The sequence below is a fragment of the Notolepis coatsorum genome, assembly GCF_963971535.1.
Source record: "Notolepis coatsorum genome assembly, chromosome: 16".
Lineage (NCBI taxonomy): Eukaryota > Metazoa > Chordata > Actinopteri > Aulopiformes > Paralepididae > Notolepis > Notolepis coatsorum.
The window spans coordinates 46,348,422-46,368,888 of NC_140180.1; positions in this window are offsets into that span (position 1 = coordinate 46,348,422).

A 20,467-nucleotide genomic window follows, 5' to 3' on the forward strand; every position below is an offset into this window, starting at 1 on the left:
TGTTGGGATCAAACACGCATATCTGCCCCTTCTCCTGGGGTTGGCAGGTCGGCGTGGTTGGGGCACGGGACTGGTTCTGGTCGCGCTGGTCCAGTCCAGTTGCACCCGTTGTCCGCTGGGGATGCAGATCTGCTGTTCTGGTACCCTGAGGGACTTGGGGTTTTTTCAGGGGGAAAAATGCTGGGTCGATCCGGGTGTCACAGGGTTGAGCGTTATGGGACCCTTGTTAGGTGCGTTGTATTCTGCACTGTCGTAATGGCTTACGGCCGTGCCGACCTGTACGCGTCCGATCTCGTCGGATCTCGGCCGCTGTGCGGGTTGGTCTTGGTTGGTACTTGGTTGGGTGACCTCCTGGGAATACCGAGTGCGGGGTGCTGGGGCTGGTCTTCCATTTTTTACGCTCTTCTCTTGCGTTTGACGCTGAGGGGCCTGTTGGGGTGGTTTTAACCTCCTCGGGGGACCCTGTGCTCCCCGTATCACCGGGCCCGGTCCGGGGTGATGCTCGTTGACCCGTAGGCCCAGGATAGCCCTGTTGGAAACCAGAACGCGGGCTGCGGCGGTGCCGCAGATGTGTTTTGGGGTTTCTTTCCCGGGGGTTATGGGACCAACCATTGCATGGGGTGATGCCTGGGTGGTTGGTTCTCTGGTGTGTTGCTGCAGTGTCAACTCCCGGTTCTCCGGTTGAGGGTGCCCCTGCACGTTCATGACGTCTGCCGATCGTATGGGCTTTTTCTGTGAGCAGCTGTCAGGGGTCGAGTGGTCTAAGGATCCCGCTTCTGACATGCTGTTTAAAGGCTTGGTTATGCGACAACGCCAGTTTACGCCCCTTCCGCCGGGGCGGCTGTTTTCAGCTGTCCTTTCTGGCGCCTGCCTCGTCCACAGTTTCCAGGCTTGGGTTGACAGCCTGTTGCCTGGTCTTTTTCCCCGGTGCGCTGCCTGCTTCCTTGGTTAACTTTTGTGTGTTATGACCATACTGTCTGCCTGTTGCAGGGCCTGTGTTCCAGGCGGTGTGCTGTTGGGGAGGACAGGGCCCGCTCGCCTGAGGGGCCTTTGTCCGAATGCGCTGGCGATGTGGGGGGCGGGGTCACTAGGTGCCCACCTGGTGGGGTCTTGATGCTGGCATCATGGACTTCTCCGGGCCCCCATTCCAGGGAGTCCAGTCCTTTTGGTGGGTCTGGGTCTTCCTTCGTGCTCCGCTGCTACGGCCTTGCCACGGGGTTGGGTTTGCCCTTGACCCCCTGATTCTGGGGGCAGTGACGAGGTTGTTTCCTACGTTCGTTCCCGGGTGGCATGCGGGTTGTGCGTGGGTGTAGTCGTGGGGTCAAGCCACGGTCTGCTCACCCTGTGCGTTGGGTTGCTTGAGTGCCTCTTCACACGGTCGGGTCCGTCGCCCTCTCGTGAAGCCCCTAATAGGGGGGATGCCCTCCATTAGGGGGGGTCGGGGGGCTCGGCCCTCCCTGTTCTGATGGTTGTGGGGGGCTGTCAGCGGGGTGTATTTGTCAGCCAGCGGCTCCGCTTGGCCTCCCTTTGTGCAGTAGTGATGCCAAGCAGAGCCCCTAACGGAACAGAACGTTAGGTTATGGCTATAACCAAGTTCTGTTAGTTAGGGGTGACGCTTGGCATCAGACGGCCGCTGCAGCCCTTGACCTCACCTTGTGGTGAAAGCTTGGGTAGGAGGAGAGCAGGTGACCACACACCTGCTTATGAAGGTAAGCTGATGAGGGGTGTGGTCAGACTAATACTGGTATTAAAGGTACATTTGTGGAATTTATTCAGTGCGCGTGCACGTACGCGAGGGAGTGCAGTAGTGATGCCAAGCGTCACCCCTAACTAACAGAACTTGGTTATAGCCATAACCTAACGTTACAGGTTGAAAAAACCCTCAGCTCAGAACTCGGCAGAATCTGCACCTGGCTCGCTGATAACAAACTATCATTACACCTGGGTAAAACAGAGTCCATTCTCTTCGGATCAAATAACAAATTCAGCAAAACCAACGGCTTCTCTGTTACAGTGGGTGACAATATTGTCACAAGGAAAGCTGAAATTACATACCTGGGTTCCATCCTAGAGGCAAATCTTTCCTGTGACAAAATGGCATCCAATGTAAAAGTCAACCAAAGAACAAGATTCTTGTACCGGATCTCCTCTCTGGTAAACAAGAATACCCTGAAGACTTATAGCAGGGGCACTCATTCAAGGGTACTACAACTATGCTTGCACCTCATGGTACCAAAGCACATCAAAGGCACTAAAAACAAAATTACAAACATCACAAAACAAACTGGTCAGACTACTGCTTGACCTTACTCCTAAAACCCACCTCACCCCTGCCCATTTTGACAACCTAGGATGGCTTAGCGTAGACGACAGAGTACAGCAACTTGCAATGGGCCTGGTCTACAAGATACACTACACCACTAAGGTACCCATGTAAATGTCGAAATACTTCCCAAAGGTCAGTGAATACCACGACCACAACACCAGAGGGAGTTCCACAAATCATGTTCAACCCAGATTCGGCACAAACAAGGGTCTAAACACGTTTAGCAATTATGCCACATCAATGTGGAACGCCCTACCCACAGCCGTAAAAAAATGTGAATCCCTACCCACCTTCAAAACCGCTCCTAATGTACAGTTCCCTCCCCCTCAAATGTATATATTTACTGTTAGGATCTCTGTTTAACAGTACTGTATATTTGCATATCTTGTATGTCACAAATGTAACAGTACTGCATATCTGTATGTCATGTATGTCATAAATGTCATGATTAGTTTAGATTAGATGATTAGATTAGATTTGTATTTCTGTATATTGTGTATGTCATAAATGTCATTATGAATTGAAAATGGGGGACCCTGATGTAAACAAGATGAAAGTCTTTCTCTGGTCTGCATCCCCTTAAAAATGGTGTGTATTGAGCTGTACTGTACTGTACCCATTCATCTCTTCATTAAAGTTTTCAATCAATCAATCGAACCTCTGTGAGGATTGGTCCGATTCCGCACGATTTAAGGTACCAATTACCTTCGCGCACCTGAAGTGAGTTCTAATCAGCTCGGTGGAGCCCTTATATACTCTGGTGTTCCTAACGTTCTGTGTCGGGTCGTTTTGGATTACCACTGGCTGCTGCTTGTTTCCTCCCGTGTTGTACCTTGTCTGTTTTTTCTCCAGGACGTCTATGGAAGTCGCCGCTGTTGCTTTTCTCTGCCATCTGTTGGATCTCTGCCTCATAGACCGCTTTGCGCAATTGCGCCTTGGTGAGTTTTGGAACGTGCTTTTTTTTCGATTTTTGGATACTCTGTTTTTCTCGCATTTTCCTGGACTCGGGACCTTTCTGTTTTTTGTGTGTTTGGGTAACACTGAAGAGGAGCCGCTTGTTGTTGTTACTGACTCAGCTAAACAATTCTGGACTGCATTGTATTCTGTTCGCTCGTCTTGTTGACATTATCTCTCTCTCTGTTTTCCCGAGTGGATCATCAAGTAGCTGCAGAGCCGCAGAGTCAGAGGCGCAACGCCACAGTGCCGTCTCTGCTCTGAAGACGAGCTGCAGAGCCGCAGACAACTCTGCCAAGAACATTTCTCCCCTTGTGCTTTTTGTTGTTTTTTGTAAATAAATACGCCCTGGTTTTTGGCTAACTCTGAACTACCTGTCTGTGCCGTGCTGTTGGGGTTGTTTACAAACCATAACAACCTCAGTCTCCTGAACACGGAGAGACCAATCCCAAGTCGATCAGAACTTTCTTGGCCAAACTTTCTTGGTCTCTCCGTGTTCAGGAGACTCATGTGTATAAAAGTCTATTGGATCATGTCTCCAGCACCCCCACAGCCGTAGCTACAACCACTTAATGTCATATGGCTCTCATCCACATTCATAAATTTTCTCCTCCATGAGCTCAATGTAACGCAGACGTGCAGTGGTCTATCCCCTGAGTTGTTTTCCCCCAAAAGAGGCGTGGTGCTACCAAAATAGAGGCGTGGCGATCGAAATTCAGTGTTGCCAGTGTGATGATTAAACTTCATCTGGGTACTCAAAAGGATCTATGCTGTCTGAAAGCAAATTGCAGTGTAACTTTGGCTCAAGGTCATTTTAAAATCGTGAACAAATAACACTAGTGGCTGGAGACTGGAGTAACACAGTGTTATTTCAACGCTGTCTCTGTGCTACTGATTTGCACACAAACTGATCCAATACACCACCGGCAAGTATTTCATACAACTTAATGTCCAAAAATCCCAACTACCCATTTGAATTGTAAATTAAAACACCAAATTAGTACAAAACATTTGTGGACTGAGACAAATAAATAATCTGTTCACACATGCCTAAAAGAAGTTGATGAGGGGGGCCGCATAGTGCCTCGCACACCTACGCGGCCGTCCCGGGTTCGCCTCCCACTCCTGGTGACATTTGTCGCATGTCTTCCCCGCCTCTTCTCCCGTTCATCCTCTCCTCCTCTGTCTGTCATGTCTGACCATAGGACACATAGTATAACTGTAGATTGTATAGTATAGCATTGTATAGTAGTGTACATAAGACCCAGTGCCTCATCCGTAGCTAACAGAGTATTGCACTATCGCTGGACCTTAGCATGTTTTACCATGCTTTTTGTAAACTTCATGTACATATAACTGTTATGTCTTATTCTTATTACTTGTATTATTGCACAAATGTCTTATTGTATTACTGCATTATTGTATTATTGCACAATCGTTGCGGGCAAGACCTCTCGCATTTCACTGTATGCTTGTATGCTGTGACAAATAAAACTCTTGACTTGACTCTTGACTTGACCATGAAAAAGCAATAAATGCTAAAAAAAAAATAAAAAAATAAAAGAAGTTGATTAAGTTTGTTGTATGTATTGGTTCCCAAATATTTCCTCGAGGCATCCCAGTCTTTACATGTTCAATGTCATTCCATGTTCTGGAGTTGACAAACAATGTTTCTCCTCACGCAGGACTCGCAGGTAGGTACATATTACATATCATATAGATGTATAAAGCATGGGAGTAGCATTTAATCGTGTGCGGTAATCTTTGTTTCTTTTCATTAAAGGAACATGTCAACATTATGGAAAATGCACTTCTTCTCCAAAGTCATGACAAAAAGATAGATACCAATTTCCTCTAGCTTGCAGCTAGTTTGCAGCCGGATAGATTTCTACTGAATGCACAGAGAGGAAATTGGTATCTAACTATTTTGATTAGCTGAACCAGACATGCTGGTGGTGGAATGTAAAAAATCCATGTAATGAAACTTTATATGGAAAGGCTGGGTGCCGTGCCTCAAGGAGTTGTTTGGGAACCATTCATAAGAATGCTGTTCATCAACTTCAGCTCAGCATTCAACACCGTCATATACCCCCCAAACTCATCTCCAAACTTGGTGACCTTGTGGAAACCAAGGACCTCGTCATCAACCCCTCTGTCTGCAACTCAACTGGATACTAGACTTCCTAACTAACAGACCCCAGTTTATTAGGATAGACAATCTCACCTCCTCCACCTAAACACCGGCGTCCCGCTAGGCTGCATGCTGAGCCCCCTTCTCTCCTCCCTCTTCACCCATGACTGCACTCCTATACATGGCACCAACACCATTATCAAGTTTGCAGATGACACACGTGGTGGGCCTCATCCACATCCCAGGACGGAGGTTGAGCGTGTCTCCAGCTTCAAATTCCTTGGAGTCCACATCTCAGAGGACCAACCATTTACATATCTGTACTAGATACTATATCTATATCATTCTGTACATATCCCTTACCTACTCTTACTAGTTACACTGCTGGCCAGTATGATTACTACCATATGGTCTTTATACCTGTATCACTGTACATACACAGTGGCTCAGGAGGTAGAGCGGTCGTCCGGTAATCGGACGGTTCCCAGTTCGATTCCCGCTCCTCCTGGGCAGTGTGTCAAAGTGTCCTTGAGCAAGATAATTGCTCCTCATGAGAAGGTTGGCACCTTGCATGGTTGCCTCCACCGTCGGTGTCTGAATGTGTGAGTGAATGGGTGAATGTGAGGCATAAGTTGTAAAGCACTTTGGATAAAAGCACTATCTAAATGCACCATTACTATTTACATATTAACATTACAACTCTGTACACCTGATTAGCACTACACTCTTTATATTATTATAATATATTTTATACCAAGTTTAATCTGGGGCTATGTGAGATTGCTGTTCATATAGTTCAGCTTTCAATACAATAGTCCCCACCAAGCGGCTGGGTGGCGCAGCGGACATTGAGCTTGTCACCAACGCAAGAGACACCGGGTTCGAATCCGGCTGTCGGCGTTGCCTCCGGCTTGGGCCAGCCGCCATACTAACTCAGAGTTAGCGGGTGGAAGTCGATGGGTGGTAATCTGGACGTTGTGGACAGCGACTCCTACAGGTCGGTTGGGGGACGCCTGCACAGCAGAGACAGGAAATGGCGGGGGTAGTGTGAGCCTCCCACACGTTACACCTCACCAATGAGAGTCCGCGCTGGCAGGTGAAAAGATGTGACAGGCTGCCTCCTCATGTATCGGAGGGGACACGTGATGCAAGGCTTCTATCCTCCCTACAACCGGCCAGTGGGGGGCATATGCAAGCAACGTTCAAGACAGGGGAGGGGAGAATTGGCACAGCGAAATTGGGATGGGAGAAAAATTGAAAAATAAATTGAAAAATAAAAAAGTGGATACAAAAAAATAGTCCCCACCAGACTGGCTGACAAGTTGATCGATCTGGGTCTGAACCCCACCCTGAGCGCCTGGATCCTGGACTTTCTGACCGACAGGCCCCAGGCGGTCAGGGTGGGTGGACATACCTCCAACTAAATCACCCTGAGCATCGGGTCCCCCCAGGGCTGTGTTCTCAGCCCCCTGCTGTATTCGCTGTACACACATGACTGTGTGGCCAGGTTCAGCTCCAACTCCATATTGAAGTTTGCGGACGACACAGTGGTGGTGGGTCTGATCTCTGACAACGACAAGAAGGATGTTGATGTCCTGGCACGCTGGTGCCGGGATAACAGCCTACTCCTGAACATTGGTAAGACCAATGAGCTGATTGTGGATTTTAGGAGAATACAGCAGGGGACACACACGCCACTGTGGATAAATGGGGCTATCGTGGACAGGGTGAGCAGTTTTAAGTACCTGGGAGTCCGCATCACAGAGGACCTGACATGGACAACACACATAGACACTGTGGTAAAAAAGGCAAAGCAGCGCCTCTATCACCTGAGACAATTAAGGAAGTACAGAGTATCGGGGAAGATACTCCACTCCTTCTACTCCGGGGCTGTAGAGAGCATCCTGAGATTCCTGACTGGGAACATCACTGCCTGGTTTGGAAACTGCACTGCCCAGGACAGAAAGGCCCTACCTCGAAACTGGCCCCTGTAAATGTCCAAACCCCCCCCCACCCAACCCCCTCCAATGTACAGTTTCTTCCCCCTCAAATGTATATACTCTCTTTTAGAAACTCTGTCTCTTAAACAGTACTGTATATTTGTATATCTTGTATGTCATAAATGTCTGGATGTAACAGTAGTACTGTTTACCTGTATGTCGTGTATGTCATAAATGTTATGATGAATTGAAAATGGGGGACCCTGATGTAAACAAGACGAAAGTCTTTCTCTGGTCTGCATCCCCTTAACAATTGTGTATTGAGCCGTACTGTATTGTACCCATTCTGCAATCCGTTAATAACGTTTTCAATCAATCAAACAGAGAGTGGTGCGCTCAGCAGAGCGTACTACGGGTATTGCACTACCACCCCTGCAGGACTTATACGATAGGTGCAAATCCAGAGCCTGCAGAATAATGAAGGACCCTCACCACCCCAACAATAGCCTGTTCAAGCTGCTGCGGTCAGGCAAGCGCCTCCGCATACACGCAGCAAGAACAGAGAGACTCAGGCTCAGCTTCTTTCCCCAGGCCATCAGAACATTGAACACTGATCTCTCCACACACAAGCACACATGAGCACACTCACACACACCACACATTCTGCACTCTCTCACACACAAACACACCACAGGTCACTTTAAACACACAAGGAAAGGTCACTTAAAAAAAAAAAAAACATAACTGGATGTTTTTGTATAGTATAGTTAGCATAGCATAGTGACATAGAGTATAACTGTATATTGTATAATAGTGTACATAGGACTCATTACCTCTTGTATTTTATCTTAGTACTTTTATCATGTCTATTTTATTTCTATTCTATTTTATTCTATTATTATTTGTATTTTTTGCACAATGGAAGCGTGGCCACCTTCATTTCACTATCTTGTGTATGTATGTGATGAATAAACCTCTTGAATCTTGAATCTGTACATCATTTTATTATTGCACTTTATTGTCACATTTGCATTCTGGTTGGATGCCAAACTTCTTTTCATTGTACTGTACTTGTAACTTTGAATCTAATCTAAATATAACACCTTTTTGAAAAATACTAGAAATTGTATTTATTCTCATATTATATATCATTTTTGTGAGTAAATAAATACTGTAGCTTTAAACCAAATAGTCTCAGATGGCCCAAGACTTTTTACATAATACTGTGGTTTTGAGCTTCCCTCCATCCAGGATATATACAACGGACTGTGTGTCAGCAAAGCTGGCAGGATTATTAAGGACCCCAGCCACCCCAACCACAAACAGTTTCAGCTGTTGCCGTCTAGGTACAGCAGCCTCAAGGCCTGGACCAACAGACTCCAGGACAGTTTATTCCCCCAGGCAGTCAGACTCAAGAGCAAATACGCCTAGTGGCCGGCTACTGGCCTGTGACTGGAGTAACACAGTGCTATTTTAACCCTTTTCTGCTAGTGATTTGCACACACTACATCCATGCTGTTTGTTAAAGTAGCCAGGGCTACTGCCACTTTGCACCCACTACATACATTGTGATTATTGTATTGTAAATTAGTGCTGTCATTGCTGCTAATATTTTAATCTTTACACTATTGTGTTGCTTATTCTATTGTTTCTTTGTGCTACTTTATGTTGCTGATGCTGCTGCTAGGCAGAAGAGCCAATAACAAAGAATTGCACTCCCCTATGCTGTAACAGAATAGAAAAATGTGATTCTGTAGTTTGAATGTATTTTTAACATTCACAGTCATGGCTTAAAATGTTAAACACCACCATGTACACAACTCATTTTGTAGTGGCAGTTATGTGGCCTGAACTTGCAGAAAGCCTGAAAGACTAATATTTGAGTAACTCACTGACACCTTTGCTCTAAATATAAGACTTAAAATACTTGACTTTATTAGCAGCTTGTTTGTGTTTGTAAAAAAGAAAAGAATGTGATTACATGTGAACAAGAGCTTTGTACAGCATGTTGTACAACATGTGTTACTGGTAATGCTTTATTGGATTACAGGAAACACCATCCAAATTAAGAATTAAGAATGTTATTTCCATCGTCTTGGAAAGTTCAGTCAATATTTATTATATGCACTCACACCAGAAACGTAAGGGCTGCAGTATACTAGCTTTTAACCCTTTTGATTGATTGATTGATTGATTGATTGATTGATTGATTGATTGATTGATTGATTGATTGATTGATTGATTGATTAATTGAAACTTTTATTAACAGATTGCAGAATGGGTACAATACAGTACGGCTCAATACACACAATTGTTAAGGGGATGCAGACCAGAGAAATACTTTCGTCTTGTTTACATCAGGGTCCCCCATTTTCAATTCATAATGACATTTATGACATACACAACATACAGATATATATCATGACATTTACGACATACATGACATACAGATATACAGTACTGTTACATTTATGACATACAAGATATACAAATATACAGTACTGTTTACCAGAGATCCTAACAGAAACTATATACATTTGAGGGGGAGGAAACTGTACATTAAATGTACGGTTAACCGTCTGTAGTGTGGTAGTGAAAGGGTTAACCTTCTGTAGTGTGGTAGTGAAAGGGTTAACCGTCTGTAGTGTGGTAGTGAAAGGGTTAACCTTCTGTAGTGTGGTAGTGAAAAGGGTTAACACTTTGTCATATGGCAGTGAAAGGGTTAACCTTCTGTATTGTCGCAGTGAAGGGGTTAACCCTTTGGTAGTGTGGTAGTGAAAGGGTTAAATAAGCCTGTGCAAGATGGCGGAGCCGCATATCCTGCATTCCCTTGGAGCGTTGTTTGTGCACATCCTCAAAAATTAACAATACACACATAATGATTGAATCCCCCAGATACACGCAAAATATGCAGGCAATATTACAGTATCACAGACCGTATTGTGTAGGTTCATTATCGTAATCGTTACCCATTTCCATGGTAACTACAACAGTACCCATATGCCTCGGCATACCTCGCCATTCTTCGACCAATCACAAGAGCACAACTACTCTGACATGACATCCCTTGACATCACTTATTCAATGGATCACATGTTGGACCAATTGAATAAGTGGAACCATAGAAACCCTGTACCTTGAGAAACGCCATCAGCTCAAGATCGTCGAAATCTGGTTGGCTGATCCACCCTGCGGTTGGCACCGGCTCGAGGCTGTCGTGGCCCATGTTGGCTGGTGCACCCTGAGGGTAGTGCCAGGTCGTGGCTGATGAAGCCCATGCAGTGCTGGCACGCCTGAGGGTGGTGTCAATAAATTTGCGGGGTGCGTGTGGTGACCCGTGGTCGTCAACCAAGGTACATGTGGCAACCTGAGGTTGTGGACCGATCCCGGGTGTGTGTGGGAACCTGCTGTGGTCATGAACCAAGGTGCGTGGGGGAACCTGTGGTCATGAACCAAGGTGCGTGTGGCAACCTGAGGTTGTGGACCGATCCCGGGTGCGTGTGGCAACCTGTGGTCATGAACCAAGGTGCGTGGGGGAACCTGTGGTCATGAACCAAGGTGCGTGGGGGAACCTGTGGTCATGAACCAAGGTGCGTGGGGGAACCTGTGGTCATGAACCAAGGTGCGTGGGGGAACCTGTGGTCATGAACCAAGGTGCGTGGGGGAACCTGTGGTCATGAACCAAGGTGCGTGGGGGAACCTGTGGTCATGAACCAAGGTGTGTGGGGGAACCTGTGGTCATGAACCAAGGTGCGTGGGGGAACCTGTGGTCATGAACCAAGGTGAGAGTGGCAACCATGATCCATGACCACAGGTTGGCACTGCACTGTGAGGAAAATTAAATGTGTGGATGCGAGAACTGGCTGATCAGGACCGGATAATGAATTGATTTATAACCATATTACTGACTGAAGCTACTTGTAGTATCCATCCGGCCTCTGTGTATGCTAGGGTTCGGATGCTGTAATTTCTTATTAGGAAAGTGTGCCTGTTTGGATGCCTGTTGGGTGTTGGATGTGGCCTGGAGCGGTTCTTAAGTAGGTGTTATATGCCTTGGATCATGACCATCTTCCCAAGTATTTAATTATGGATGCTGTGGTTGCTGCCCCTACTTTGAAAAAGTGAGCGGGGAAGGGTTGATTAAGATGGATTTAACATGGACTTAACATTAACATGGACTTTAAATGAGAACCAGTGGCATGAAGCAGTGAGAAATAGGGGGTCTCTGCTTGGAGATGGAGGGAGAGAGCGGTGGTTGATGTAGTTGTTTGAGTGATGTATGATGGTGAAGGATGATTGAGGTAGCATCAAGTGAAGGCTGCTTTGGCTTGTTTACAGCAGCATGATATCATCCCAGGGATGTAGAGTCAGCAGGATGGCATCAGCCAGGGGCTGCGAGAGGACAGCAGCACATCTGACAGCTGTGAAAACAGGAGTAATACAATTGAAAAATGGGAGAAAGGTAAGACAACGTGATTGGCTGTGAGACATGAATGGAGGCAGGCTGATAGGCTCAACCTGAGGGAGGGCGTGTTTAAGAAGTAATTTGAATACTACAGCTCTTCCTCCAAAAATTGCGTTATAGACATAAACACAAGTTGAAAATGAAATTGAAAAACATTATGCAAATGAAGACCAGTGAACGCGAACCCTGCCTTTGTATAGCACCTTTCATGAAACCCAAGGATGTTTTACAAAGCAACAAAAATACAAATAAAACATAATAAAATAAAATACAAATAATAGTAAAAATGATTGACAGGGAGACGACTAGGGGCCAGGGTGGGGGCGGCCACACTAAAGGCGTATTGTATTATTTATAATTTATTAAATTTATTTTATATTTAAAATTTGGACCTGTAGCCTACTACATAAGATTTCAGGCTATGGATCTGCGGTGTTTTCCAGTTTAAACCTATTATTGTTATATTTTTTATTGCAACTGCTACAGAAAAATGTGAGTAGGGCCTACACAAGTTCAACTCAAGTTCAGACCTCTGTTACTCTATTTCATTAGCACTAAACGTGAATTTCCTTTTTTGCATTAGTAACTTCAGAATGTTATCTTTCAAAAGAGACCAGGCTTATGCATGTGCTATAAGTATAAAGTATAAAGATAAGCTTAGCAAAAAAAGTATGCAGTCCTCAAGTTCAAGTAACAAAATTGCCACTTTTTTATTTAATTTTTTATTATTATCTTTTCCCCCCCTCCTTTTTCAGTTTTTCTCCCATCCCAATGTTAGTCGTTATGCCAATTCCCAATACACTTCCTGGTCGTTGCGCACTCTACCCCCTACCGTCGGTCTGGGAGGGCGGAGACTATCACATGCTTCCTCTGACACATGTGTACCCAGCCCAACGCTTCTTTTTTCACCTGGCAGCGCGGACTCTCACTGAGGGAGTGTAACGTGTGGAAGGTTCACACTACCTCCCCCAGATCCTTCCCTCGCTGTGCAGGCGCCCCAACCGAACTGTAGGAGTCGCTGTTTACAACGACCAGGACCCACCCCACCGGCTTTCCCACCCGCTGACACTGCCAATTGTGTCAGTATGGACGGGCGACCAAGCCGGAGGTACCGCAGCTGGATTCGATCCCACTGTCTCTGCAGTGGTAGACAAGACGCTTAGTCCGCTGCGCTACCCGGCCGCCCTCTGTTAAGAGGTTTTTAAGTAAAAATTGTATGGATCAATGACTAAAGCCATGCAGCGTGCATGCCCCTGTCCGCATCAACGGGATTGAGCGTGTCTCCGGCTTCAAATTCCTGGGAGTCCACATCTCAAAGGACCTCTCTTGGAACCTTGACCCTGGTCAAGAAAGCTCACCAGCGTCTCTTCCTCCTGAGGAGACTGAGGAAAGCCCATCTCCTCAGATTCTGGTGAACTTCTACTATTGCGCCATGGGTCAATATCGCTGTAGGGTGCCTTTTGGTGTCCTGTACATAAATAATACATTTGTCATGTCAATTTAACATAAAGATTATTATGAAAGGGTTTGGTATATTGGGCTAAGTCTTTATATTAATAAAAAAGCATTACCTGGCTCTTTAAATACATTTTCCAGATTTTTTTTCAGTTTTGTATGAGAGGATGCATGCTGTTTTGCTATGTCCCATGCACTGCTCATTCAATTTCAATGTGCGTAAAAAATAGTCAAATCCAAAAAAAAATATATTTTGTTTTCATAATATTATTTAGTTAAATAAGATATTACTCAACTTAAGTGTATTATCTTATTTAACTAAATTAATATTTGTATTTATACTAAAAAAAATAAGAGTTTGTGTGTGTCCTTTAAATGATTGTCCACCCTGTCATATTGGGGAATCCGCCCCTTTAAGAAAAGGCCATCCACTCTAGTGACATCACAACGACAGTTTTTTCCTCTCTTCAGTGGCGGGAAATTCAATGGCTGAGGTGAATGAGTAGCTGACTTTCCTATTGACACATTTTCTTTCTATAAGTTTGCTTACTTGCTCTGACCAAGCTTAACATGTCCACCCTGTCAGCATAAAATATGCTGGAAGTGATTAGAATACAATATTTTCAAAATATGTAAGTTTAACTATACCAAATTCTCTTCAACAACCAGACTAGCTAGTTAGCTAGTCACAGTTTGTTGTAAGCTAATATGCTAACTGAAGCTCAAAATGTCCACCCTATCGTTGTCCCAAAATGTCCACCCTGTCGACCACTTAGACCCGACAGGGTGGACATACACATGACAGGGTGGACATATAGTTAATTTGTAATTTGTAGATGGATGTTAATTTATCATCCCTTTGATAATGGACTCAACCACACACACACACACTAGGTCATATTAGTCTATAGTATTGCTTATTCCTTGTTGGGTCAAGTTGTATATTAAGTGTAGCATCATTATGCATTAATAAAGCCTTAATAAACATGAAATAACTATTTTCTCTCTAACGCTCTAACTCTAATGTTATTAAGCATACTGTCATATATGGAAGTATATAAGATATACGTGGGTAGTTCTAAGGCCTGCGCATTGATCTGGAGTTATATTGTTACACTGAACGTGAATGAGTCAGTGGGTTACTGCATACGGAAGTTGTCAATAAATTAGCAGAGCTCGCACCAAGTCAAAGCCTCCAGACGATTAATCGACAATAAATGGTGTCAGAAGTAAAGTAGACAGAAATGGCAAAATGTCACCCACCGGCGAGTTTTCCTTTCGACAAACCAGGAGAATGGCCCGATTGGAAGCAACGTTTTGTGAGATTCAGAACGGCTACCAAGTTGGATAAGAAAGATGGTGCCGTGCAGGTTAGCAGTCTGATATATGCTATGGGAAGCGAGTCGGAGAATAAGTCTCCCGTAAGTTGCAGCTGACAAGGGACTTGACACTCGCGCTGACCATAGAGACGGTCAGGCAGTCTGAAGAGGTTGCTTCGCAGATCAGCATGCAAGGAGAGACAGCTGGAGGCCGGTCGATACACAAGGTCACTCACAACAAGCGCTACAAAGGCAATGGCAGCCAGGGTAAGCCACAAGGGGGCGACAGAGGACAATGTAGACAATGTGGGAAAGCGTGGCACAGTAGAGATGAGAACTGTCCAGCTAAAAAGTCCACATGTAATACCTGCGACAAAGTAGGGCACTGGAGCAAAGTGTGTAGGAATAGGAAAGCAGTATGTGAGGTCAGAGAACAAAAAGAAGTGCAGCAACAACAGCAGGACTCCGGGTCAGAAGATGGGTACTACATGCGGGAAGTGAGTAAAGCAGGTGGGTCACCAAAGAAGTGGGCCGTCAAGGTGTTGATGGGTTCCACACCGGTCAAGTTCAAAATCGACACTGGGGCGGATGTGAGCATCATTCGTGAGGAGACCTACCACTCACTCATGCCAAACAGACCGCTGGAGCCTGCGGAAATACCACTGGAGAGCCCAGGTGGCGAGCTGCAGTGCATAGCACAGATCCAGAGCACTGTGACCTACAAGGGTAAGACACACCCACTTACAGCTTATGTCATCCGGGGGCCTACAGTAAACAACCTACTCAGCAGGCCAATATCAGTGAAAATGAATCTAGTGAGAAGAGTGGAGGAAATGGTGAGCAGCAGCGGGAAAAATTTACATTTGCAGGCAGGCATGGGACATTACAAACTGAACCAGTAAGAATACTGCTGAAAGGTGGCTCCCAGCCGTACGCTGTATACACAGCGCAACGTGTACCTCTCCCTATGCTGCAGAAGGTCATGGAGGAGCTCCAGAGGATGGAGGGGAACGACATCATCGAGAGGGTGACACAGCCTACCGATTGGTGTGCACCCATGGTGCCGGTCCTGAAGAGCACAGGCAAAGCCCGCATCTGTGTGGATCTCAAGAGGCTGAACGAGGCTGTTAAAAGAGAACAGTACACCCTGCCCACTACCGACGAGATCACAGCAAAGCTAAGCGGGGCCACAGTCTTCACGTCACTCGATGCCGCCAGTGGATTCTTCCAAATCCCGTTGCACCCAGACAGCTGTAAACTCACCACCTTCATCACGCCGTTTGGCAGGTTCAACTTCAAGCGACTGCCATTCGGGATCACAAGCGCGCCTGAAATCTTCCAGAGGAAGATGATGGAGACCCTGGACGGGTTAGAGGGCGTCGAGATCTTTATGGAAGACATTCTCGTCTATGGGGCCACAGAAAAGGAGCATGACAGTCGCCTGGAGGTGATGCAGCGCATAGAGACGGCTGAAGCTGAATCGAGAAAAGTGCTCCATCAAGCAAAGTCAGCTACGGTTTCTCTGGCACATCATCGACCAGTCCGGGATCCGGCCTGACCCAGCGAAAGTGGAGGCTATCCGGCAGCTGGCGCCGCCAACAGATATGCAGGAGCTGAGGAGGGTGCTGGGAATGGTGAATTATCTCGGCAGGTACGTCCCAGACCTCTCAACAGTAGGACAGCCGCTGTATGAGCTCCTGAAGCACAAGAATGCATGGGCATGGAATTATGCCCAGCAAACAGCTTTTCAGAGGATCAAAGAGATGTTGACCACAGCACCAGTACTCGCCTTCTACGACGTGAGCAAGCCCACCGTCGTGTCTGCAGACGCAAGCAGTTACAGGTTAGGGGGCGTGCTACTTCAACTTCATGGCGAGCAGTGGAAACCTGTGGCGTACTGCTCAAGATGCCTCACCGAAGCAGAAACGCGCTACGCCCAGATTGAAAAAGAAGGTCTGGCGGGCGTGTGGGCGTGCAAGAGGTTCGACCGGTACCTCAGTAGCCTGGACCAGTTCAAGCTAATAACTGACCACAAGCCCCTTGTACCTCTCATTAACACTCGCAGCCTGGACAATGTGCCTCTCCGATGCCAGCGACTCCTCATGAGGCTCATGAGGTTCAATGCGGTGGCAGAGTATGCTGCTGGAAAGACTCTGGTCGTCGCAGATACTCTGTCATGCAGCCCAATGGCCAACATAGGTGCAGAACTGCAGACTTGGACACACAGCGTGAGGTGGCATGCTATGTGGTTAGTGTAATGGAGGGGATCCCAGCGTCCGCAAGCAAGATGGACGAGATCAGAGCGGCCACAGCAGCTGAGGCCGAACTGCTGTCAGTCGCCAGACTCATCAAAAAGGGATGGCCTGAACACCTAGCCGAGGTGCCTATCGAGGCGAGACCCTATGGCCCAGTGAAATCAGAGCTGTCAGAGCGAAATGGACTTGTCCTAAGAGGGAACAGGTTGTCATGCCGAGACCGATGAGAGGAGAGATCCTTCAGAGAGTGGTATATTCTATGGTATATTCTATGGTATGTTCTATGGTATGTGGTATGTTCTATGGTATGTGTGTGGTATATTCTATGGCATGTGGTATGTTCTATGGTATGTGGTATATTCTATGGTATGTGGTATGTTCTATGGTATGTGGTATATTCTATGGTATGTGGTATGTTCTATGGTATGTGGTATATTCTATGGTATGTGGTATGTTCTATGGTATGTGGTATATTCTATGGTATGTGGTTTGTTCTATGGTATGTGGTATATTCTATGGTATGTGGTATGTTCTATGGTATGTGGTATGTTCTATGGTATGTGTGTGGTATATTCTATGGCATGTGGTATGTTCTATGGTATGTGGTATATTCTATGGTATGTGGTATGTTCTATGGTATGTGGTATGTTCTATGGTATGTGGTATGTTCTAGGTATGTGGTATATTCTATGGTATGTGGTATGTTCTATGGCAGGGGTGGCCAACCCGATGGCCAAACAAATGTTTTTTATTTCCCCTTTTTTAACATGATCAAATGATCATTTAACATGATCAAATAATTATTATAATATTTTTTACTTCACTTTGAAATATTATAGTGAAATATTTTGCAATGTTGTCGCATTTATCTTGTTGAAATCCTCCAACAGGCTCTTTTTTGTAAGTTGACTGGTTTGCACACCAATAATACAGTGCAATAATAGAATAGTAGAATAGATAGTAAAATTATGCAATAGAATGGCCAGAGTAAAATAGTGCTACAGAACAATCAACAGCGGGGTGTATTAGAAGGCTATGGTGAAGAGGTACGTTTTTAGCTTATTTCTGAAAATATTAAGAGATCTAGCTTCCCTAATGTCCATAGGTAGTGTGTTCCATAACTTTGGTGCATAGTTAGCAAAGGCTGCATCCCCGATTTTCTTTAGACTGTGGCTTGGAACCTTCAATAGTAGATGATCGCAATGTTTATACTTTGTATATAAGGAGGAGGACCTTGAAATCAATTCTAAATGTTACCTGAAGCCAGTGTAGGTTATTTACTTGTAACTTTGGGTTTGATCCAAGGAGTAAGTTGCCCCATATTGCTCTGTAACATTTCTCTTTTTGTTATAGGACCGACTAGTAGGATTTCAGTTTTGCCCTCATTTAATTTGAGGAAGTTGTTCGTCATCCATTTGTTTATTGCTAAGAGACAGGCGGAAATGGAGTTTATAGCTGTGTGATAATTTGGTTCAGCTGAGATGTGCGTAACTATGGAAACATACATTGTGCTTTCTAATGATGTCTCCTCAATGTTCAATGTTCAATGCAATGTTCAATGCAAGTAAAGCACTTTAAAGTATGACTAAATGCTTTCTTGACTATATATATAGTAACTGTTCCAAAATGCATAGATTTCTATGTATTTTAGGGGTTTGGGGGGCTAGCTCTTTTTAATATAAATGTCAGATTGTTTTATTTATTTCATAGATTTCTATGCATTTCAGGAGTTTGGGGGGCTGGCTCCCCCAAATAATTAAATAACATAACCCTAACCTAACCCTATAACCGAAATTTTTCTCGCGGTCGCGCGACCGCTTCATAGTTTTTGGTGCCCTTCTGTGCCCTACTGAAGTGCTGGGTCGAGATACGCCCCTCACCTATAAACACATGAAGGGTGCCGTGACTGAAAAAAAAGGTTGAGAAACGCTGGTATGGTGTGGCTCTTTGTGGTACCACAGTAATTTTTGTGGCTCTTAGTCTCTGACTGGTTGGCCACCCCTGTTCTATGGTATGTGGTATATTCTATGGTGTGTGGTATATTCTATGGGATTTGGTATGTTCTATGGTATGTTCTATGGTGTGTGGTATATTCTATGGTGTGTGGCATGTTCTATGGTATGTGCTATGTTCTATGGTATGTGGTATGTTCTATGGTATGTGATATGTTCTATGGTATGTTCTATGGTGTGTGGTATGTTCTATGGTATGTGCTATGTTCTATGGTATGTGGTATGTTCTATGGTGTGTGGTATGTTCTATGGTATGTGATATGTTCTATGGTATGTTCTATGGTGTGTGGTATGTTCTATGGTATGTGCTATGTTCTATGGTATGTGGTATGTTCTATGGTGTGTGGTATGTTCTATGGTATGTGATATGTTCTATGGTATGTTCTATGGTGTGTGGTATGTTCTATGGTAAATTATTTATTTCAAATAGATTGAGAATGTACCCATTTTCAAAGTTGAATAAATGTTTCATTTTCATATTTTGTGATGCTTTGTGTGTTCTGCTTTATGTGTCCACCCCGTCATGTGCTGGTCCACCCTGTCATGCACTGGTCCACCCTGTCATCTTGATATTTTTTAATAATAATTCAATCATACTGTGAGATATGTTTAAATAATCTAGTGTGTTCAATAGCTAAGTGGGGGGCAATAATATGCAAATAAAAAACTGCATCCAAATATCACAGTTTTCTCCTAATTATAAAATATATATGTGCGAATTGTATGTGTGTCTTTTAAAAACAGATGGTTTACATAAAATCTTTTATTTATTTATAATTTAAAGCAAACAAATAACCCTGTTCAGGAAAGGGACATCATACCTTTCTGAAAAAGTAATTTTCATCTTAATATTGCAATGAAAACATATTTAACAGTAATGTATTATGTCCATGACAGGGTGGACATATCTCATGGTTTATTCTGCGAATATATGCCCATAATTATCTGAAAATATGTGTGGGAGCTCAGCTTATATATATTTCTACAACTTGAGTATCTACTATTTATGATAAGACATAAAGGGAATGGGAAATTAAGATAAACATTTCTGAGTATTGTGAGGGTTGAAAGGCACTCTAACTGCATCAGTCTGGTACGGGCGTATACGGCACCTGCTCTGCCTCGGACCGGAAAGCATTGCAGACGGTGGTGAAAACATTCCAACACATCGCCGGCGCTACTGCAACACCACTCACTGCTGAGAGACTATCCAGCACAAAAAGGTGAGGAACACGCAGTGTCATCAATGACACCTCTCACCCGGCCCAACCACAGACTTCTTTTCCTCCTACCATCATCTCGCTGAACTCTGCACCACGTGACAGCCACCCCCGGACGCGTGAATACTTTCGGCAGCCAACTTGCCCTTCCGCATTGCTCTGATTGGCCGAGCGCGCGCATGCGCCGCGACGCGCTCCTCAGCCAGGCAGGAATACGAAGCTCCGCTTAACCCAATTTATACAAATGGAAGTATTGATTACGCCGTAACGAATCATTAAAAAAATATACCGTTAACTGGAACATGTTGTTTCTTTACACATATGTTGGATTATGTAATTGGTTTGTCATGACAAACCAATAAAAAATCACGAATTAACCGGTGGCTACAA